The 25,086-nt window shown below is 42.4% G+C and overlaps 1 pseudogene; it reads left to right on the top strand.

Annotated features, from left to right (window-relative positions):
• LOC102982653 (cyclin-dependent kinase 1-like) overlaps positions 1–25,086 on the top strand; it is a 41,432-nt pseudogene that overhangs the window by 1,140 nt on the left and 15,206 nt on the right.

Raw genomic sequence — 25,086 nt, 5'->3', positions numbered from 1 at the left:
GGCTACTGAACTCAAAGGAGGAAGAGATAATGAGAATCAAGAAAGCCTTCATTATACACACTGATTGAGGGCCTGTAAGTACACAGCCCAGAATAAAATGCCAAGAGGATTGCAAAAATACTGCAAGAATCCTTATCTATCCCCCACGCTAGATATGAGTTCAGATCTCAATCTGCTATTCTCAACCAACATGGCTTTGGAAAATCCTAACTGAGCTTCAGTTTGTGTATCAGCAAAAAGGAGAGCATATGCCAAGGTTAGGTTGAGGTCTAAATAAAATAGAATGAGAAGGGCCTAGCATGGTGCATGTCACTCAGTAAGTGTTCAATAAATGCTATGCATGTGTTTATTTATTAAAAGAACTTACCCATGTGGGAAAATTGAATGAGTATCTACCATACAATTGACAGAGTTAGTATTCCCCAAACATAAGTCAGAGCCCCAAACCTACCTTATGGACTCAGCAAGGTTTACTGACATTTGTTTTGTACAGAGCTTAGAGGACTTAGACCAATTTTTCTGGAGGAGAACTAAAACAGACTTGAGAAGATGTTCTGATGTCTAGGCTGATGTCAAGCCTTTTCCCTGAAAAGCCCATCCCCACCACTGCTGCCAGTTTAGAAAAATCTATAGCATTTCTCACAAGAGGCCAACCATTCCAATCTGGGATAAGTTTTCTAAATATTAGATCTGAAATGATTTATTTTATCCCTAAATGCATTGGGCCACAATCTTCCTGAATGGATTAAGTCAGCCCATCTGTTTTTAGCAGCTGGCTCATTCAGTCCATTTCCTTACTATAAATACCTGAGTGCACTTGTTTTAAAGTAGAACTCTTTTGTCATCTGATTGTCCCAGTCTAGATTAGAGGGGGATCGAGGAGGGAATGAAAAATGAGACAGAGGATAGAGAAAGAGAGACTGCATTGCTCTACTCTGCTCAGCAGCTATTTTCACAGACTCATAGATCCATAGCCGCCTGAATACAGGAGAAAGCCAAGAGGGTCTAGCCCTTCTCAGTGTGTTAACCTTGAGAAGTTGGCAGCTATTTGGGACTCGATGGAGCCACCCAGACTCTTTCCTATCATTTCATCCACTGAAAGTTTCCTTTTCATAATCCCATGTCTCAGTCTCCCTACTTATAACACACTGACACTAACCCCAGCCCCCGAGGCAGGCCAAGAGAGGTTTCTCCTGGTCTTAATGCCCTTGAGTGAAAATAAATTATTATAATATTTCATACCCATCTCCCTGGAGTCTCGAAGAAGGGGACACTGAGCTCTCGACAAATACTGATCAAAGCATTAAGAGGAAATAGGCCAGAGTCAAATTAAGGTGTGGGTCTGCCGGGCAGCTGCATGGAGAACCACTACACAGGGAAAGATACGTTCAAACATCACTGGATGCTGGTGTGTCACTGGAAATTAAGGAGATAGATAGAGGAAAAATGCAAGTTCGAAACTCTTCTCAGGAAAGTAGAATGTGTGGTTAAAGGAATACTGCAAAATGATCCTGAAGTTGTAGCTAAGACCTCTAAGGGCCATGATTTCAATAGTGAATATTTGTCATTTAAGGTAGCTAATATCTTAATATTCTCCCTATTTTGAGGTTTCTACCAGCAGTCCTCCTTCTCCATTCTTTTTTTCACTTTCCCAGTTTTCAACTCCTCCTCCAAATTAAAGCTGAACAAACATTTTGATTGAACAAATATATTGATTCAGGGGGGCAAGAAATTATCAACAGTCTACCAAGATTCCCACATGTCTCAGTCTGGACACTTCCCCCAAGGATCTCAAAGGGGTACAAAAACCCACTTATCCAAGTTTCAAGCACCAAGGAAGCACTGTGCTCCCAAAGGCAGCCAATGGGAGCAGAGCCTCCTGGCTTCTCTCAGATGAAATGCAAATGTGCCTCAAATAATAGAAAAGTATTCATCAAATATTTTCAAAAACAATTCATACATGATGATCCAGTGGGTTTTATCTCAGGAATGCAAGGCTGGTTTAACATTCAAGTATCAATCAATGTAATTCAACATACTAACAGAACAAAAAAGAAAAAAACAATTATCTCAATAGACTCAGAAAGATTACTAGAAAATTATTCATAATAAAAGCTCTCAGGGCTCTTGGAAGTTGAGGAAGAGTGACACAGATATGGTAGCTGCATCACTGCCTCCACCACCCCTCAGACACCTCCAACCACATCCTCTACCATCACAGAATGATAATCCAGGATCTACCATTCCTATTTAGTAATTGTGGATGATTATTCCAAAATAGAGAAAGTTGGAGAAGTTATCTATGGAATTATGTATAAGGGTAGATGCAAAACTACAAGTCAAGTGGTAGTCATGAAAAAATCAGACTAGAAAGTAAAGAGGAAGTGCTCCTAGTGCCTCAACTCGGGAAATTTCTCTTTTAGAACTCTGTCATCCAAACATAGTCAATCTTCAAATGCGGTTATGCAGGAATCCAGGTTATATCTCATCTTTGAATTCCTTGGATCTCAAAAGTACTTGGATTCTATCTCTCCAGGTCTGTTCATGGATTCTTCACTTGTTAAGAGTTATTTGTACCAAACCCTACAAGGGATTGTGTTTTGTCAGCCTAGAAGATCTCTTCACAGAGATTTAAAACCTCAAAATCTATTGATAACAAAGGAACAGTTAAACTAGTTGACTTTGGCTTTGCCAGAGCTTCTGGAATACCTATTAGAGTATGCATACATGAGTTAATAACACTCTGGTAGAGATCTCCAGAAGTACTGCTGGGGTCAGCTCACTACTCGACTCCAGTTGACATTCGGCATATAGACAACATATTTGCAGAATTAACAACAAAGAAGCCACTTTTCTATCGGAATTCAGAAGTTGATCAACTCTTTATAATATTCAGAGCTTTGGGCCCCCCCAGTAATGAAGCATGGCCAGAAGTGGCATCTTTACAGGACTATAAGAATACATTTCCCAAGTGAAAACCAGGAAGCCTAGCATCCCATGTCAAAAGCTTGGTTGAAAATGGCTTGGATTTGCTTTCAAAAACATTAGTTTAGGGCTTCCCTGGTGGCGCAGTGGTTGCGCGTCCGCCTGCCGATGCAGGGGAACCGGGTTCGCGCCCCGGTCTGGGAAGATCCCACGTGCCGCGGAGCGGCTGGGCCCGTGAGCCGGCCGCTGGGCCTGCGCGTCCGGAGCCTGTGCTCCGCAACGGGAGAGGCCGCAGCAGGGGGAGGCCCGCATACCACAAAAAAAAAAAAAAAAAAAAAAAATTAGTTTATAATCCTGTCAAACAAATTGCTGACAAAATAAAACTGAGCTACCCATATTTTAATGGTTTAGACAATCATATTAAGAAGATGTAGCATTCTGACAAAAAGTTTCCACATGTATCAAGAACAGATTGTTCTATTTTTACTGTTAACTCTATTTTTATCCCATGTATTTTTCTTTTCTTTGTTGTAAAGTTTAAGCCATACTTCATCTTTTAATTTCAGGTATAACTTAAAATGTCAGTATTGTTCTATATGAATTTAAATGTAATTCTGTATATGTGTATAGATCTCACTGTAACAACTATTTTTTACTATAATAAAACTATAAATCTAGTATTGATGACAAAAAAAATTGAGAAACAAAAATTTAAACCTTTTAGTAAATTAAGAACAGAAGAAAAGTTCCTCAGCCTGATAAAGGGCATCTTGGAAAAACCTACAACTAACATCATACTGACTGAATGGCTTTCCCCTTAAGATCAAGAACAAGGCAAGAATATCTGCTCTCACCATTTTTTTAAACATTATACTAAAAGTCCTACCAGCTTAATAAGGCAGTAGAATAAATAAAAAGCATCCAGATTTGAAAAGAAGCAAAACTGTCTTTGTCACAGATAACATGATTGCTTATGTAGAAAATCCTAAAAATATCTGCAAAAGAGCTGATTTTTAGCAAGGACAAAGGTACAAGGTCTATGTATATTTTTTTTAAAAAAAGAATTTCTAAATGGTAGAAACAAAGAGTTAGAAATTGAAGTAAAATAGATAGCATTAATTTTTTAAAATACTGTATTAGTTCTCAACTGCTACATAATGAATTACCAAGTTAGCAGCTTGAAACAACAAACATCTATTATCTCACACAGTTTCTACAAGTCCAGAATCTGGGAAAAGCTTCACCAGGTGGTCTGGCTCAGCATCTCTCAGGAGGTTGCAGTCAAGATGTTAGCCAGGGCTGCTGTCATCTGAAGGCTCGACTGGGTCTGGAGGATGCACTTTCTAGATCACTCATTCACGTCTTGTTAGAGGAGGCCTCCGTTCCTCATTCATGAGGACATCTGTTCTTCACCACATTTGACCTTCCAGTAGAGCTGTTCTCATGTTTTCCAGAGCAAGCAATCCAACAGAGAGCAAGGAAGAAGCCATGATGCCTTTTACTGCCTACTCTCAGAAGTGGCATTCCATCACTTTGCCATATCCTATTGGTCACACAGACCTGGTACAATGTGTGTGCATTGCAGGGGGGACTGTACAAGGGCATGAATACCAGGAGGGAAGGAGCATTGAGGGCCAACCTGGAGGCTGGCTACCACAAATAACTTTTGTGACAGCACCAAAAGATATAAAACACTTGTGGATAAATTTAACAAAATACATGCTAAACCTCCACACTGAATATGATAAAATAATCACTGAAAAAAATTTAAAAGACCTAAAATAAAGGAAGATATATACAATGTTTATGGATTGTCAGACACAATATTAAGATATTAATATTTCCCAATGTATTGGGATTCAATGTAATCTCAATCACAATGCCACTGGTTTTTTCTTAATAGAAATTGACGAGCCGATAATAAAATTTGTATGTAAATGTTAAGGATTTAAAAGAGCCAAAACAACTTTGAAAAAGTAGAACAAAGTTGGAGGACTTAGACTACCTCCTACACTACATCCCAAAATAGTGTAAGACCTATTTTAGACTATTTTAGGATCTACAATAAAGCTACAATAATACAGACGGTGTGCTATTAACATAGGAGAGACATATAGATCAGTGGAACAGAATAAAATGTCCAGATATAGACCCACTCATATGGTCAATTAATTTTTGACAAAAATGCCAAAGTAATACAAGGGGAAAGGATTTTCAACAAATGTTGCTAGGACAATTGAACATCCCAGAAAGAAAATACACTTTGAACACTGTCTTACAATATAAACAAAAGTTAACTTAAAATTGATCATTAAAGAATATATAATGAAGAAAACACAGTCTCTTCAATAAGTGGTGCTGGGAAAACTGGACAATTACATGTACGAGAATGAAATTACAACATTCTCCAACATCATATACAAAAATAAACTCAAAATGGATTAAAGACTTAAATGTAAAACCAGATACTATAAAACTCCTGGAGGAAAATATAGGCAGAATACTCTGACATAAATCGCAGCAATATTTTTTGGATCCATCTCCTAACGTAAAGGAAATAAAAGCAAAAATAAACAAATGGGACCTATTTAAACTTAAAAGCTTTTGAAAACCGTTGACAAAACAAAAAAATGACCTACTAAATGGGAAAAAATATTTACAAATGATATGACCAATAAGGGAATAACATCCAATATATACAAACAGCTCATACAACTCAACATCATAAAAACAATCCAATTTAAAAATGGGCAGAAAAACTGAATAGACATTTTTTTCCAAAGAGGAAATGCAGATGGCCGAGAAGAGATGTTCAGCATCACTAATCATCATGGAAATGCAAATCAGAACCACATGAGATATTACCTCACACCTGTCAGAATAGCTATCCTCAAAAGGAACACAAACAGGGACTTCCCTGGTGGTCCAGTGGCTAAGACTCCGTGCTCCCAATGCAGGGGGCCCAGGTTCGATCCCTATTCAGGGAACTAGATCCCACATGCCACAACTGAGAGTTTGCATGCTGCAACTAAAGACCCTGTATGCTGCAACTAAAGATCCCACATGCCACAACAAGGATCCCATACGCAGCAACGAAGATCCCAGCACAGCCAAATAAATAAGTAAATATTTTTTATAAAAGGAACACAAATAACAAATGTTGGTGAGGATGTGGAGAAAAGGGAACCCTTGTACATTGTTGGTGGGCATGTAAATTGGTGCAGCCACTGGGGAAAACAATATGGAGGTTTCTTAAGAAACTAAAAATAGAACTACTATATGACCCAGCAATTCCACTCCTGGATATATAGCCAAAAAAACACCTAAAAACACTAATTTAAAAGGATACATGCACCCCAATGTTCATAGCAGCATTATTTACAATTGCCAAGATATGGAAGCAACCTAAGTGTCCATCAACAGATGAATGGATAAAGAAGATGCAAGATACACACACACACACACACACACACACACACAATGGAATACTACTCAGCCACAAAAAAGAACAAAATTTTGCCATTTACAGCAACAATAGATGGACTTGGAGGACATTATGCTAAGTGAAATAAGTCAGACAGAGAAAGACAAATACCATTTGTATTTGTATTCTCTATATCCGTGAGAATATAGAGAACAAACCAGTGGTTTGTTCACAGACCACTCACAGATATAGAGAACAAACTAGTGGTTACCAGTAGGGAGAAGGCAGTTGCGGGGGGGCAATATAGGGGTAGGGGAGTAAGAGGTACAAACTATTAGATATAAAATAAGCTACAAGGTGATATTGCAAGACACGGGGAACATAGCCAATATTTTATAATAACTCTAAATGAAACATAACCTGTAAAAATTGTGAATCACTATAGTCCACACCTGTAACTTATATAATATTGTAGAGCAACTATACTTCAATTTAAAAAATTGATCATTGACCTAAATGTAAATGCTAAACTAAAAACTTCTAGAACAAAACATAAGAGAAAAATGTTATGACCTTAGTTTAGGTAAAGAATTCTTAGACAATACACAAAAAGCATGTACTCCAAAAGGGAAAAAAAAAAACTTATAACTGGGACTATAATTGTCCCTTGGTATCACGGGGGATTGGTTCCAGGACCCCCCATGGGTAGCAAAATCTGAGGATGTTCAAGTCCCTTATATAAAATAGCATAGTATTTGCATATAACCTACACACATCCTCCCACATACTTTAAAGCAACTCTAGATAACTTATAATACCTAATACAATGTAAATACTATGTAAATAGTTGTAAATACGATGTAAAAGCTATGTAAATAGTTGTAAATACAATGTAAAAGCTATGTAAATAGTTGCCGGTGCCCAGCAAATTCAAATTTTGCTTTTTGGAACTTTCTGGAGTTTTCAAAAATATTTACCATCTGCTGTTGGTTGAATGTGTAGATACAGAATTTGCAGATACAGAGGCTGACTGTATATCAGAATTAAAGCTTCCTACTCTTGAAAGAGAACATTAAAAAAAAAAAAAGGCAAGCCATTGACAAGAAAAATATATGTGCAATACATATATCTGACAAAAGGCTTGTATTTGGAATATATGAAGAACTCTTATAGCTCAATAATGAGATATTAACTGAAAAATAGGCAAAAATTTTGAACAGACATTTCACAAAGAAGTACAAATGGCAAATACTCAAATGAAAATATGCTCAACAGTATTGGGGAAATGCAAATTAAAACCACAAGATATTACTATCACCCACTAGAATGATTAAAATTAAAAAGAAAAACAGTACTGAGTGTTGGCAACAATGTAGAACAACTGGAAATTTCATACTTCTTGGTAGAAATGCAAAATAATATAGCACTTTGGAAAAATTTGGCAATTCCTTATAAAGTTAAATATTCACTTACTATATGACCCTGCAATCCCCTAGGTATTTACACAATAAAATAAAAATGTATGTCTGCACAAAGACTTGTTGCAAGTGTTCATGACTTTTTCGTGATAACTTTTATTCATAAAACTCAAAACTAGACACAATCTGCAAGTCCATCAGAAAGTGAATGGTAGCAATCCCACTACTGGGCATATACCCTGAGAAAACCATAATTCAAAAAGAGTCATGTACCACAACGTTCATTGCAGCTCTATTTACAATAGCCAGGACATGGAAGCAACATAAGTGTCCATCGACAGATGAATTGATAAAGAAGATGTGGCACACATATACAATGGAATATTACTCAGCCATAAAGAGAAATGAATTGAGTTATTTGTAGCAAGGTGGATGGATCTAGAGTCTGTAATACAGAGTGAAGTAAGTCAGAAAGAGAAAAACAGATACTGTATGCTAACATACATATGGAATCTTAAAAAAAAAAAGGTTATAAAGAACCTAGGAGCAGGACAGGAGTAAAGATGCAGATGTAGAGAATGGACTTGAGGACACAGGAAGGGGGAAGGGGAAGCTGGGACGAAGTAAGAGACTAGCATTGACTTATATACACTACCAAATGTAAAACAGATAGCTGGTGGGAAGCAGCTGCATAGCACAGGGAGAACAGTTCAGTGCTTTGTGACCACCTAGAGGGGTGGGATAGGGAGGGTGGGAGGGAGATGCAAGAGATAGGAGATATGGGGATATAGAGAAATGAATTGAGTTATTTGTAGCAAGGTGGATGGATCTAGAGTCTGTAATACAGAGTGAAGTAAGTCAGAAAGAGAAAAACAGATACTGTATGCTAACACATATATATGGAATCTAAGAGAAAAAGGTTATAAAGAACCTAGGAGCAGGACAGGAGTAAAGATGCAGATGTAGAGAATGGACTTGAGGACACAGGAAGGGGGAAGGGGAAGCTGGGACGAAGTAAGAGACTAGCATTGACTTATATACACTACCAAATGTAAAACAGATAGCTGGTGGGAAGCAGCTGCATAGCACAGGGAGAACAGTTCAGTGCTTTGTGACCACCTAGAGGGGTGGGATAGGGAGGGTGGGAGGGAGATGCAAGAGATAGGAGATATGGGGATATATGCATATGTACAGCTGATTCACTTTGTTATAAAGCAGAAACTAATACCACTGGAAAGCAATTATACACCAATAAAGATGTCAAAAAAAATAAAACATTGGAAAAAAAAAAGTGAATGGTAAACAAATTGTGTTATAATAGAATACTACTCACCAGTTACAAGGAACAAACTACTGACATTAAAAAAACATAATGGATCATTCTCGAAAACATTATACTGAGCAAAATAAGCTAGACACAAAAAAGCGTATAGTGTATGATTTCATTTATAGAAACCCTAGAAAAAACAAATTTAATTTAAGGTGATCCAGAGTAGATCAGAGGTTACCTAGAGTGAGAGTAGAGGACTGACTGCAAAAGGCCCATTGGGAGCGCAACAGAAATGTGCTATATCGTTTATGGTGGTGGTTAAATGGCTGTATACGTTCATTGAAACTCATTAAACTGTACACTTAAAATAGGTGTGTTTTATTATATGTAAGTTATACCTCAACAAAATTAATTAAAACATTGTTCAAAAAATACATTCATGGGACTTCCCCGGTGGCGCAGTGGTTAAGAATCTGCCTGCCAATGCAGGGGACACGGGTTCAAGCCTGGTCCGGGAAGATCCCACATGCCGTGGAGCAGCTAAGCCTGTGAGCCACAACTACTGAGCTTGCACTCTAGAGCCCATGAGCCACAAATACTGAGCCCGCATGCCACAATTATTGAAGCCTGCGCACCTAGAACCCGTGCTCCGCAGCAAGAGAAGCCACTGCAATGAGAAGACCGCTCACCGCAACAAAGAGTAGCCCTCACTCGCGGCAACTAGAGAAAGCCTGCCTGCACAGAGCAATGAAGACCCAATGCAGCCAAAAATTAATAAATAAATAAATAAATAAATAAATACATTCATGTGGTTGAAAACAGCAACTAGTACAAAAAGCTAGACAGTGAAAAATTAGTCCTCTCCCACACCAAATATCCAGACCTCCAAACACCCCATCTCCCTACCCAAAGGTAACCACTATTCCCAGTGATTTTATGCATTATTCAAAATTGTCTGCGTGTATATGTGAATACACCTCTATATTGGTATTTGTATATAGATATTCACATAGCTACACACGCACAGACACACACATATACTTTGTTTACAGGCAAGTAGACATCTTTTGTATTATAGCTGGTGCTTTCGGTGCCTGGCGTCTCATTTTCTCCTACCACCTCTGATTTCTGCTGTGACAGAGTCCCACCTTGAACACCAGCACTTTCTTCAAAGCCACAGGAGCCTGCTCAGTCCACAGGCAAATGCACCCAGAAGTAGGAGGCAGTTAACATCATGGAACAACCTTAACCAGTGAAGGATGGGCTTCGTTAATAAATATCCCAGCCTTCCTTTTTACCAACAAGACAGACAGTTCTGGGAGACAGACATTCTGTGTGTTTTTCAAAGGTCTGGGCTTATTCGGGCTTCTCTTGGCTATAGCAACAACTCAGTACATACTTTATTTGCATTTTCTGTCTCACTCTCTTCACTCCCTGATTTATTTTTCCTGGGATCTCTTCCTAAATAAACTACTTAGCACCCATGTCCTTGCTCGAGCCTCTCTTTTTAAGGGAACACAAACCAAGACATATACACACCTTATTTTTTTAACAATATATTTTGTAGGTTGCACCATATTAGCCCATACGATCTACCACATTGCATCTCATATATACTCCACTGTATGGAGGTACCACAGTTTTTATAACCATCCCCCCATCAGTGGATATTCAGGTTGTTTATAGTCTCTTGCTATTGTATACAATGTTTTTCAAAACATCCTTTTGCATGTATCTTTGTAAGTTAAATCTCTAGAGATGGAATGGATAAGGCAAAGGGTGGCCACGGTAGTCTTTAAATAGGAGGCATCCCTAATATGACTCACCTGTAAAATCTTACCTGTACACATAGCTTTTCAGTCACAAATCCGGGTGTACTGATGTGCAACTATCCCTATCAGAGCTGATGCAAGGCTGTAATCCTACATCCTATGGCCCTTCTGCTCAACTCCCTAGCCCTCTTTTCCATGGATCAACCTGTCATCTCACTGTGAACTAAATATCAATACAATCAGGAGGAGGCCTGAGACAGAAAGAGTAAGAACACAAGCTAAAATACCGAGAAATGGAAACAGAGGGAAACTACATGTAAAACCACTCATTGATTGCCAGGCAAGTTAGAAAAGAACTCTCTTATTCACAGAAGGAGTAAAGAGAACTGGACTAGGAATCAGGAAGTTCTAGCTCTCTCTCAGTCAAACAAGTGGTATCCCTGGATAATGTAGTCTCCCTTTGCCTCAATTTCCTCATTTGTAAAATGAAGAGGTGGGCCTAAATCATTCTTTCTGGAGCCCTCCTCACCCTGATATTCCAATTTCTACGACCCAGGCAGTTTGTAGAAATGGCTACCTTATATACCAGGGTGTCAACCCAGCCACCATTTATTAAAAACTCCTCTCTCAACCACAGGCAGATGCTAGAAAATACAGGCAGACCTTGCAGATATTGCAGGTTTGGGTCCAGAACACCATAATATAGCTAATATCACAATAAAGTGAGACACACCAAAATTTTTGATTTCCCAGTGCATATAAAAGTTATGCTTACACTCTACTACTGTAGTCTATGAAGCGTGCAATAGCATTATGTGTATAAAAAATGTACATAACTTAAAGAATACTCTTACTAAAAAATGCTAAATATGATCTGAGCCTTCAGCGAGTTGAAATCTTTTTGCCATAGTAACACCAAATATCACTAATCACAGATCACCATAACAAATATAACAATAATGAACTTTGAAATATTGTGAGAATTACCAACATGAGGCACAGAGACATAAAGTGAGCAAATGCTATTGGAAAAATGGCATCAATCGATTTGCTTGATGCAAGGTGGCCACAAAGCTTCAATTTGTTAAAAAAGAAAAAGCATTATCTGCAAATAAATACCAGTAAAACGAGGTGTGCCTATACTATGTGAGCTGTCTCCACTTTAAATCACAACAGAGATGCATATACCTCAAGAACAGATGCAAATATCCCTGAGGATAGGGAACCCTTTCTGCTGGCAACAATCCGGAGGAGCAGATTTCTGCAGAGCACTCTTCGGAAGCAATGCTTTAACCCCCATGGGGAGCTGGAGCTCAGGCTTTAGGGTCAGAAGGACCTGAACTCAAATCCTAGCTCCTCCACACATTACCTATATGGCCTTGACTAGCTCTGTAGAGATAAGGCAAATAAAGCTACTTTGTCGGCCTGCTGGGAGAACTAGAAGAGATGTTAAACAGTAAACTTGTACCTCGGGCTGAGTGTGAGCTTCCAAAGTTGCGGTAAAAGAAAGTCAGCTAAAGCCCAGATGAAGTGGACTTGCATTTGAGGGCCATGCTAACCTGTAGCACACACACTAGCACACATTTTTAAGAGCTATATACTTGCTATACACTGAACGTTTGTGCCCCCTCCCATTCATATATTAAATCCTATGCCCCCATGTGATGCTACTAGGAGGTGGGGCTGATCTCGGGCGGTCTTGGCCTTCAGCGGCTTGAAGCAGGATATCAGTTCCCTGGCCAGAGAGTGAAGTCCGGCCACGGCAGTGAGAGCGCTGAATCCTAACCACTAGACCAGTGGCCAGTGACACGGCCCTGGCCTGCTGGCTTTGTAGAAATGAATGTCACAAAGAGATGGAAAGTAGTGAAACAAGTAAAGTGTTTATTAGGAGGAAAAAGGGTACGTGTGAATAGACTCACATGGCAGTCTCAGAGAGTCAGTCGAGCCCTCGTGGTAGTCTGAATCACTTCTATGGGGCATTTCTTCCAGGTTTCCTCTGCCAGTCATCTTGCTTTCCCGGGCTCTGAGTCTGTGTTTGGTTTCTCCCAGGGTCCTCCCCTGTGTGCGCACGCATCTCTTAGCCAAGATGGATTCTAGCGAACAATCCCATGTGTAGGTTGACATCACCTACTATGGGGTGGCGCCCCCTCCCTTTTTGACTCCCAAGGAGTCTTTCTGTGCATGTGTAGTCGGGAAGGTCTCCTTGACCTCAAGAATGAGAAATATGTGGTCTCTTTATCTCTTACCTGGGCAGGGCTCAGCTCCCCTTCTCTCCTGCTATTACCTTCATTTTGGAGTATCTGTGCACAGGAAACAAACTCCAGCTGCTCAGCCTGGGGCCCATCTATCTCCTGCCTCAGGGCCTTTGGGAGGTGATGGGTCATGAGGGTGGAGACCTCATGAATGCGGTTAGTACCCTTATAAAAGAGGCCCCAGGGCTTCCCTGGTGGCGCAGTGGTTGAGGGTCCGCCTGCCGATGCAGGGGACGCGGGTTCGTGGCCCGGTCCGGGAAGATCCCACATGTCGCGGAGCGGCTACGCCCGTGAGCCATGGCCACTGAGCCTGCGCGTCCGGAGCCTGTGCTCTGCGGTGGGAGAGGCCATGGCATCGAGAGGCCCGCGTACCACAAAAAAAAAAAAAAAAAAAAAGAGGCCCCAGAGAGCTTCCTAGCCCAGCTGGCACGTGAGAATGCAGTAAGAAGATGGCCATCTCTGAACCAGGAAGCAGGTTCTCACCAGACACCAAATCTTCCCGAGCCTTGATCTTGGCCTTCCCAGCCCCTAGAACTGTGAGAAGTAAACTTTTGTTTACAAGCCACCCAGTCTGTGGAATTTTTGTTATAGCCCAAATAGACTAAGATAATACTAATGCTATATACTAATCTTTCACCATTATTTAACAACTTTGTTTCACAAATTTAACAACAAAATTCTGTTGCTATGAATATTTAGGGTATTTCCAATTTCCATTTATAAGTAATGAGTCAATGAATTATCTCATATATACTCATCTTTGACACTATCACTTAATAGGTCCTAAATAGATACTAGACAACCAGAACTTTTTTGGGGGGAAGAGCCTAGATAATAATTGCACAAGACACAAGTGAACCCCAAGTTCATCCAAAAAGTATTTGCTGAGCTTCTAGAAGCCAAGCACTGTCCAGGCACACTTCTCTATCACCTTACAGTGCTGCCCCAAAAGGGTACACGTGTGCCTTTTTTATACAGTGGATGTGGTTTTGTCATGTAAATTGGATTCTTATCAAATGGGAGGTGAGACAAGAGCTGAGGTTTAAATACTACTATTTCTCAGCTTCCCATAGACCACAAAGCAAGAAGAAACTCTTCAGAGAAGTGAAAGGAGAGGACAGAGTAGTCGGAAATACAAAGGACCCCAAACTGAATATGGTGTATCCTGTTTTCTCCAGACATCAGAACATGAGAGTCCAGCCACCTGGGTGCAGTTTCAACATAATTTATTCAACACATCAACTATTTACCAAGCATCAATTACAGCCAATAATAACTCGGCTATCATTCACTGAGGCAGACTAGAGTAGGGGTTAGGAGTGCAGGCTCTGCTTTTAAAAGAGTGAGGTCAATCTATACGGAACAATCTGTATGATAATAAGCGACTAAAGTAAGGTGCAAAACTGTGCAGCAAAACCTACCATGTGTATAAAGAGGAGAGGATATATATGCTTGTTTATGCACTTTCTATCTCTGGAAGGATTCATAAATCCTGGCGAAAGTAGCATTACTTCTAGCCTTGATGCAGTAACAGGAACCAGATTTACCCTCCTTCCTTAAACAGCTTAAAAAAAAAAAAAGACAAGAGGAAACAACGGTTTAACACACTGTGCAGCAGACAGTGCTGGAAGGGTCACTGATGGCTGACGGAAGGAAAAGGAAGAAAGTGGCCGTATAACTGCCCAGCTTACTACTAGGAGGTCCTTTCCAGGTGGAACTCAGCGCTCTCCCTGAGTTAAGGAGGCAGAGCTTACATTCAGGGTGGCCAAAGCAGCTAGACTGACAGGGCAGAGGGTCAGAGAAGAGAGAGCTCCTGTGACTTGCAGAGGATTCCCTCTAGTCATTGCCTGAGTACCAGTCAGCACATGTGCGAGAAGCTACCAGAGGCTGGGAAAGAACCACCGCAAAGCAGCAAACCCAACAATTTCCCGACTGTATGCTGGGCTGGAACTAGTTCATGTTCCTGCCAGCCCGAAGGGAAAGACCTCATAATAAGCTGGGCATGGGGTAAAATCCTCGGAAGTGGGAACAAATTAGACCTACACAAAAGACTATTCTGGATCTGCATAATAAAGCATAGAAGTGAAGCCTCCTGGGTGAATGACTGAGGGGCAGAAAAGGGGAGGTTGGGGATCAGGGTCAGGGCTTGAAGTGTAACTACCTGTTCACTGTACACCTTTTTGCACTGTTTGGAATTTTTACTGTGTGTATATATCCCTTTCTTAAAACCTTTTTTTTTTTAAAGAGGGAAGGCTTTGGAGTCAGACTGTCTGAGAATCTGGCTCCATCTCTTGTAAGCTGTGTAAACTCAGGCAAGTCACTGAAACACTTCAAGCCTCGGGTTTCTCATGGGTGGAATGGATTTCTTTGGATCATTGTGAAGATTAATTGAAATGTTTATATAAGAGCTAGCAGTATCTGGCACTTCTGTACAAATGCTGGTTTTGCTTCCCTCTAACCCATGTTTCTGGCAAAAGCACCCCATTTTTCCTTTGGGGGAAACACCCCTGCCCCACTCGTCCATGTGTTTCAGGTGACCACGACTACCCTCCAGTTCCAGAGATGGGCATGTTATTATGGTCTCAGGGCCTTTGGGGGTGATTAGGTCATGAGGGTGGAGCCCTCAGGAGTGAGATTAGTACCTTAGATAAGAGACCCTGGAGAGTTTCATCATCCCTTCTGCCAAGTGTGGTTATAGCAAAAAATGACCATCTAGGAAGCGGGTAGATACAGAATCTACCAGTAGGGCTTCCCTGGTGGCGCAGTGGTTGAGAGTCCGCCTGCCAGCGCAGGGGACAAAGGTTCGTGCCCCGGTCCGGGAAGATCCCACATGCCGTGGAGCGGCTAGGTCCGTGAGCCACAACAACTGAGCCTGTGCGTCTGGAGCCTGTGCTCCGCAACGGGAGAGGCTGCGACAGTGAGAAGCCCGCACACCGCGATGAAGAGCGGCCCCCCACTTGCTGCAACTGGAGAAAGCCCACGCACAGAAACGAAGACCCAATGCAGCCAAAAATAAATAAATTAATTAATAAATTAATTTTAAAAAATAAAAAAGAATCTACCAGTACCTTGATCTTGAACTCCCCAGCCTCCAGAACTATAAGAAATAAATTTCTGTTGCTTTTGACCAATCACCACATTTCATGCCCCTGGATAGCAACTAAATTAAATTGGTCTAATGAGAGTAGTGTCCAGACTTTTGTTAAAAATGTTGGGAAAGAGACGCCGTTTTTTTCAGGATTTTTCAGGGTTGTAAAGTGAATAGACTGAAGCTGCTGGTGGTCATTTTCAAGGCACCAGCTTGAGAATGAAACCAAGACAGAAGAAAATGAAGTCAAGAATTGGAAAGAGATATGGTCTTGATGGTGTCATTTGAGAACAGGGATGAGTGATGCTTAATGGCAGTTTCTGTCACTTGCAACCAGAAGAGGGCTGACAAATTCAGTAGGAATCATCATTATTCAATTCATTCAACAAGCTCCGAGCCCGGATTAGGTGTCAGAAACTGTGCTAAGAGCTAGGCGTTCGAACATGAGATCACTGCCTTTAAGAAGTTTATGGTCTAGTGGAGGAGACAGACACACAAAGTGACAACTGCTAGGATACAGATATTCCCAGGGTGCTGTAGGTGAGACATCTAGACCATCCTGGGAGGAGGGTGCTAGCCATCCAGAAAGACTTTGTGAAGAGTGATGCCTAAACTGAGGCTGAGTGGATGCCAAAGAAGTGGCCACAAGAAAAGAGGAAGTAAGCACATTCTAAACAAAGAGGTAAAGGAAGGCAGATGGGTTCAGACATGTGGGGTCAGTGGAGATAGATGAGGCTAAAGAAATAAGCAAGAAAAAAATCATGAAGCACTTTGTATGTCATGCCCTAGAGCTCGGACTTTGTATCCTGATCATTGTGGGATGCTCTTCAAAGACTTACAACAGGGGAGACGTATGATCAGATTTTTGTGTGGAAAAATAGATTAGAAGGAAAGACAGGTAAGGAAGACCAATTAAAAGGATGTGGGAGTAATCCATGCTTGACATGATGAGAGACTAAGTTAAGAAATTAGGAGCAGGGATGGAGAGCAGTGAAAGAATGAATTTTTTTAAAAAAATTGAAAAGTTTTAAAGAGAAAGAATTGACTGGATTTGATGCTGAAGGATAATGTATTTCAGTTTCGAACACTAAAATAGGAATATTAGTTAACAATTTTATAGCACTTACTCCCCAGCAAGTCCTGTTATAAGTGCCTTACACAAATTAACTCACTCAATCCAGCACCATGAGGTAGATACTACTGAGATTTCTCATTTTACAGATGAGGAACTGGGTCTCTGAGAGGTAAAATAACTTGCCTGAGGTTACAGTCTAGTAAGTGGTATAACTGCAACCCCAAAAGGGGCAACCTAGGACCCAAGCCTGTGCTATTGACCATGAACACGCACATTGTTTAAAAGGTAGACAAAAAACAGGAGCTGGCCAAGAAAATAAAAACAAATGACTACAGAGGGAAGGCTGGAGAGCTCAGTGTCACAGAAATAAGGAGGGTGAATGCCCGTTTCTTACTTCAGTTGTAATTAAATACCCAATCAGGAGGAAGACAGGCCGAGCTTAGCTGAGAAAAGATGGGAGGCACTTCCATACATATTATCTCCTTTATTTTTCACAGTTCTGTGAAATAGGTGTTTTCATAGCCCGAATTTGTGGAATTCGGAAACTGATGTGGAAACTGAGGCTTAGAGAGGTCAGGAGACTTCACAAGATCACTCAGCTGGTAAGTGATCCAGCCATTTCTCAGACCTGGACATTGTAGGCATTCTGTGCTTGGTTCACCATAGTGCTGCCCAGGTGCCCAGGGCTGTGTCAGGGTGGGAGGAGGGGCATACAAGGATGGTTACATCCCTGCTCCCAGCGGGTCTGTAATCTTGTTGCTCAGATGAGGTTATAACAAATGAAAACATAACGATCATGAGAAGGCAGCATAAAGGTGTGTGCCTGGTTAAGTGATACAGACTCTGGGCACCTAGAGCAGGTGAGAGGCATCAGAGAGCTGGTGGACATGGGTTGGGTATTGAAGGACAGGCTGAGTATAAAAATGAAAGGATATGGGGCATTTCCAGGAATTGGGCCCTCACCTGTATGCTCTGAGCCAGTGATAGGCATCTGCTGTTTCCACCTGTGCAACATCTCTGCTCTGTTCTTCTATTGTCCTTTGAATTTTCCTCCCCATTGAGAACCCATGTGGTTTGGATAGGGGTGGCCCCACTCCTCCCTCAGATTCCAGGGGCGGGCACTTGATGCCAGTCTGGTCAATCACTGGGCTTCATTTCTCCAAACACTATGATTGGCTCTGAACCCAATCCAGCCTGCTGATCTCACACACAATCTTATGTGTGTGCTGGAACTTTGGGAGGGAGAAACTCTCCCTACGATAGCTGCCTGCAGGAATGATGTTAGCTTGGAGATGCTGGGGGCCACGTTGTGTAGAGGTCTGCCTGGGCATGAACCCACACTGAGGAAAGGGGACAGGAGAGAGAGATCTGATGATAAGGTTTAGGATCCAGCCACAGCTGACTGCAAACATCCCTGGACTCTTCAGTTACTACAACTAATAAATTCCCTTTGTTGTTTATGCCAGTTTGCATTGGGATTTCTGTCACTGGCAGGTGAAAAGGGTCTGATTGACACAGACCCCCAAAGGTGATGAACTCCAGGAATCCAAAGTTAGGGTCTGTCTGCCTTCCCCAGATGACAGGAGAGGAGGTATAGTAAGGTAAGGTCCATAAAAGAGACAGGGCTATGGGCTTCTGTAGAGGGTGAGATCGGTATAGACTTCACAGAAATGACTTTAGTTTCAAGTGTATCTCAAAAGGTGGATGACATTCCACCAACTGACATTTAGGAAAGCGCAGCATGGGAGGAAAGGGATTGTCTCACAGGTGAAAGCAGAGAAAGAGAAGAATGCAGGGCATATTCAGGGTGTATCGCAAGGTCAGATTTGGCTAGAGGACGAAGATACGAGGGGCAACTCTGAAAGGTCAGGTTGCAAAGGTGCATTGGAAGGACAGGAGATTAGATGGATCCTCATGCAGGCACCTTCTCCAGGAGGAGCTTCCCAACCAGGGACCCCTCAAGGCACCCCAGCCCTACGGAGGGGGAGTGGTCTGAGTTTCCTGGGGGCGTGCAGCTCCCCTCAGCCTCCTCTGTGGCGCCTCGCAGCACCTCTCAGCAGCCACTGCTGACGAGGGGATGTGTCCCTGCTGCTTGAGTTAATTACAGTAATTATACCTGCTCTCTCTTCGGCTCTGGTTCCCTTTGTTCCCAGTTTCCTGCCGGCTCATTTGCAAATCTAATCACTCTGTGGATTGATTTAAAGAAGAAAAAAAAAAGAAAGAAAGAAAGAACGGGATAAAGAGACAAAGATAGGGAGCAGAGAATGTGGGAGAGAAAAAGTGGGGGTGGGAGTGGGCTGAGAAGAGGGGGAGGAGAGGAGACGGAGGGATAGTGGAGGGCAAAGCGGATAAGAGCATCAGAGAAAGGAAAGGACCGTAGGAGCACCTAGCTCAGGTGAGGAGGCTCATGGAGCTGTGGACAAGGGTTGGGAATTGAGGGCAGGCCGAGTATAGAAGTAGGAGGATATGGGGCATTTCCAGGGACTGGGCCCTCACCTGGCTGCTCTGAGCCAGTCATAGGCATCTGCTGTTTCCACCTGTGCAGCATCTCTGCCGTGTTCTTCCATTGTCCTTTGAGGGACCACTCCTCCCAATTGAGAACCCATGTGGTTTGGATAGGGGTGGCCCCACTCCTCCCTCAGATTCCAGGGGCGGGCACTTGATGCCAGAGTCACCCCCAGGCCCGGAAGGTGGAACTGTGAGACCACCATCTCCATAGCTCTCAGGGCTTTCCACAGCGTCCCCAGCTTCTCTCCAGACGAGGCTGGTCTGGCACAGGTGACAGGAAGCTGGAAGGGCCCCAAATTCCAACAATATCAGTAGATATCCCTGCTCCTTAAATATTGCTCTTCCAGGTATTTGTGGGATTTGGGCTCATCCAGAACACCTGCCCAGTCCTTCAGCGTCAGATGGCTGAGAGGTGGGAGTGAGGGCTCATGTAGGAAGCAGGAAGGAAGCAGAAAGTACTCAGGAGAGAAATCTGGGAGCTGGGTGGTGGCTTTTTCTCTCTCACCCCAATCACACCCTGGAGACTCTTAGGAAATATCCTGGCTGTGATATTGTGATTTATAATAAATAAATATATATGTATATATTTGATCTTTATTCTGTTTCTGGCACAGAGCTCCTAAAACCCTTGGAATGCCCTAAGTGATAAGAGCTGTAAAGGTGTCTCCGTGTTCATAACAAACCCCTTTCAACCACACCTGAGTATATGTTAATGTGAGGTGACTTTTGGAAAGCACCTAAGGGTGGGGGCTGGTTGCCAGGAGAACAGCCATGTGAAGAGAGGGTTGGAACTTTCAGCCCCACCCACTGGATTCTAGGGCGGGGAAAGGGGCTGGAGGTCGCGTCAGTTGTCGATGGCCAGTGATTTAATCAATCATGCCTATGTAATGAAACCTGTAATAAAACCCCAAAAGGATGGGGTTCAGAGTGTTTCCAAGTTGGGGTACCAGAACCCTTCCATGCACCACTGAGCTGGACCCCAATCTTCATGAGGACAGAAGATCCTTTGTTCAGAACCTCATCTTATGTATCTCTTCATCTGGATGTTGGTTCGTATTCTTTAATATTCTTTGTAATAAACAGGTAATCTAGTGAGTCAACTAGTTTCCTGAGTTCTGTGAGCAGCTCTAGCAAATTAATTGAATGCAAGGAGGGGGTCATGAGAACCTCTGATTTATAGCCAGTCGGACAGAAGAAGCACAAGTAAACAACCCAGGCTTGCAACCGGCATCTGAAGTGGAGGGCAGTCTTGTGGGGCTGAGCCCTTACCCTGTGGAGTCTGATGCTACCTCCAGGTAGACAGTGTCAGAACTGAGTTAAATTGTAAGACACCCAGCTGGTTGTGAAGAATTAATTGGTGTGGGAAAAAAAACCCCACACATCGTGACCAGAATCATAGCTCAAGGGTTCTCCAAATGTGCTCCGAGGAGCACTGAGATTCCATGGAGAATCCCCATGGGGAAGGGGGCAAGGGGGCATGTATAACACACCCCTTTCAATGACATTTATCCAGTTCATATATTGGGTTTCACCGGAACTTTTGTTTGAAAATAATACAAATTTAAGAAGAAAAGAATCTCCTACTATAAAGGATTAAAAAAACTCATCTACTTCTGAACAACTTCTCACCTGTCAGGTAGGGTAAACTGTGACTTAAACGAATCAAGTCGCCTATCCAGATCACATGACAATCAGATCACAGGCCTTTCAACTCACGGTCAAGGGAGATTTTTCACCACCCCATGCTGCTTGTCAGGGTATAAGGGGAATGACGCCAGGGATCTTGCCAAAGCTCCTGACTCTTCCTGGGCTCCTATGAAATGAGGGGAATGTGGCTGATGGCATTATCCTGCCAGAAGCCCTCAGTGGATCCAGGAATCCTCGCTCCTCAGTCCCCTGGATGACCGCAAAAGGCAGAGTGCGTTTTCCGGAATGGCTGCAACTATATTTCCAATCCCATGTGCTCTTCCGAGAACCTTGCCGTCACCACCAACAACACCCTATCAAGAACTAGCATCTATTTCTTCTCCTCTTGATACAGGAAGGGACTTTGTGATTGCCACAAAGAACAAAATATGGTGAAAGTGATGCTGCATGACTTTCCAAGTTGAGTTAGAACTAAGGCAATACAACTTCTACCTGGCTTTCTCATTTGGGAAGCTCACCGTTGGAACCCAGCCACCATGCCGTGAGGAAGCCCAAGCTACATGGAGAAACCATGTGTAGGTGTTCTGGCAACAGCCCCAGCAAAGGTCCCAGCCAACAGCCAGCATCAACTGTTAGACATGAGAGTGAGGAAACCTTCAGATAATTCTAAACCCAGATGTTGAGTCACCCCCAGCTTCTGAGTCCCCCAACGCTGTGGAACAGAAACAAACCATCTTTACTGTGCCCTGTTCAAATTCCTGACAGAGTCTGCGAGCAATTATTTTATGCCACTAGGTTTCGCGGTAGTTTGTTACATGGCAATGGATAGCCAGAACAGATGGTATCCAGAAGCTGGAGCAGATATTCCCCATATGAAGTTAGATTCAGTTAAGCAAGCAACCAACAACCAGGGATCCCAAGAATAGAGTTGATGCCATGAATCCAAGTCCGCAGCTACTACTTGAATTTACCCTCAGCACTTCCAGTTAATTCTCAAGAGAAGGTCAGAGTTCAGGTAAGCATGGAGGCAGAAGTGGGAACGGGAGTGGGTGTCAACTCCCCACAATGGATTCAGACAATGTTTACTAAGTACCTACCATGAGTCAGACACAGAACAGAGGTCCCCGCCCTATAGGAGCACAGCATAATTGGGGAGGCAGACACATCTACACTCAGAAGTAATTATAATGCAAAGTTAAGTTGCTATTAAAAATAAAAGTACCTTGGGAGATTTTGGAAATAAGAATGTCAGCCTTAAATGTTTCATATTCTGGGATGGTTCTTATCCACTCCTAGGTATAAATGATACTCACCTTATGGTTCTCAGCCCTTAGAATTCAAATCTCTTAGTCCAATCCTTGTAATAAAAGATCTATGGTACACCCTTGCTTTGGAAAGTCAAGGGCTTAATAAATGTCTTTATATACTTTATGTAACCCTGGGGAAGCAAATGTTATTTGTATCCAAAAATCCATTCTCCCATTCTCCAGAATAATAAGACCCATGGTATTTCCAGGTTAACAGCCACTTGGAATGAGGGTTATGTTTCTCAGCCTCTGCCTCCTTGAAGCTATATGTGGCTAAGTGACCAAGGGGATGTACAGTAGGTGATGTATGAAACTTCTGAGTTGCCTCCTTAAAAGGAGAGGGCATGCCCTTCTTAGCACTATTTCTGCCTCCTTCCTAGCTGGAATGAGGATGGGGTGTTGAGCCATTCTGGATGATAAGATGAGAGAAATGCCTTAGAAATTGCAGAACCCAGCTCCCTTGCACCTTGGAACCCATTCCAGCTGTGGTCTGCCTGGTAGACCCTGGCAAATAAACTCTAGTCTTGTTTAAGGCACTATTATTTGAAGGGTCTCTGTTACTAAATCAAATCCTACCCCAAAAGTCCATTAACTTAAGCTCTTTATTTATTTCTGTGTGCATACACACACACACGCACGCACACACACACACACACACACACACACTGTGGCCCAGCCCCCGGTAGACACTCAAGAATTAGCTGAGGAATTTGTTGTTGCATGAGATCAATTGTATTAACATTACTGGCATCAACGCTCCCTGCTGCCAGGGGCACCAACTCACAAGAGTGCAAGAGCAAGTTTTCCCACGGGCTTTTGATACCCCTGAGGGTACCCTGTGGTATACCAAGTGATACACAAAGCAGCATTTTCCTAGAGACCATTTTGCTCAAAGATTTGGTAAAAAGGCTTTTGAATTGTTTATCTCTTAAAAGGTTTTGTCCTGTGGACAAAACAGAAGCAGCAAAACTCCACTTTCCTGTGTCAGCCAATCTTGTACTTTTTGTGAACACCAGGATAGAAGGAAATGTTTATGCTTAGCAGCGAGTGATTGAAAAAGTTGTTCTTTTTGTGTTATCGGGGAAACCTCAGCAGTATCCAAGTGGACTGGGCTATTACTTTAGGAAGAGGAGATTAAGCCAGCCTTTCCCTAAACATGCTCTGTTGATGGATGCTACATGTGGAAAAGAAAGAAAAGGTTTCATTTTCAAATGAGTTTAGGAAAAGCCAGATCTTCTGAAAAGATGAACAAGTGTCTTTGCTGTGGGATTTCTCAGGGTTTTCAATATGGTGATTCACATTACGAATCTCCAACGGGGGGATATGGTGTCCAGAGGTGCCCACAGTGCACCTTCACATGGACAGTTCACGGTGGAGCCTCTCCAAGGAACTCACTTGCTGAGTTATATAAATGTGACTCTCATTGTTGGTCACATCTGCCAAAGCCAAGGAGTAGGAACATGTTTTCAGCCTATTAAATTCTGGAGAGAGTAATGTGCCAAACCAACACTTCTGCTATATATTTTGCCGTTTCCCTTTCCACTCCCCTCTCCCTAGTTGTGATGGTTAGTTCTATGTGTCGGCATGGCTAGGCCACAGTACCCACTTATCCAATCAAACTCTTGGTGCGATGTTCAAGGTATTCTGTAGATGTCGTTAACATCTACAATCAGATGACTTTAAGGAAAGATTATCCATGGTAATGTAGCTGGGCCTCATCCAACCAGCGGAAAGGCCTTGAGAGCAAAACTGAAGTTTCCCTGAGGAAGAGGAAACTCAGCCCATAGACTGCAGCAGCAGCTCCTGCCCAAGAGCTTTCGAGCCTGCTGGTCTGCTCAGCAATTATAAATCTGTAAATTTTGGACCTGCCTACAATCAAATAAGCCATCTGAGCCACGCCAGCTATTTTTGTTTACCAGAGTAAGCCAAAGCTAACTCCCACATGTACTGTTGGGGTAAATTTCTCAAGTTCCAAAAATTCTGGAATTTTGTATGTATCTCTTCCAAGTATAATATTATGAAATTTGAATTGAAACTCAGAACTTGGATAGACAAAAATCCAAAAGTCTGAAACATTAACTTGAAAGTCAAATATTCAGAACCTTCCAAAAATCATCCAAGGTGGTGACAGACGTGCTACTGTCCTTTACGCTGCCATTAATGGCCTTGACAGTGACAGTAAATCATAACCAGCAGTCAGTCTTAAGAGTGTAAGATTTACTTAGGTACGGGGCTACCCCTGGTGGCGCGGTGATTAAGAATCCACCTGCCAATGCAGGGGACACGGGTTTGAGCCCTGGTCCAGGAAGATCCCACATGCCGCGGAGCAACTAAGCTCATGCACCACAACTACTGAGCCTGCGCTCTAAAGCCCGTGAGCCACAACTACTGAGCCCGCAT

Source organism: Physeter macrocephalus, chromosome 11 (assembly GCF_002837175.3).
Source record: "Physeter macrocephalus isolate SW-GA chromosome 11, ASM283717v5, whole genome shotgun sequence".
Taxonomy (NCBI): domain Eukaryota; kingdom Metazoa; phylum Chordata; class Mammalia; order Artiodactyla; family Physeteridae; genus Physeter; species Physeter macrocephalus.
Note: the sequence above shows the minus strand (reverse complement) of the source record. Positions and strands in the feature narration are given on the sequence as shown.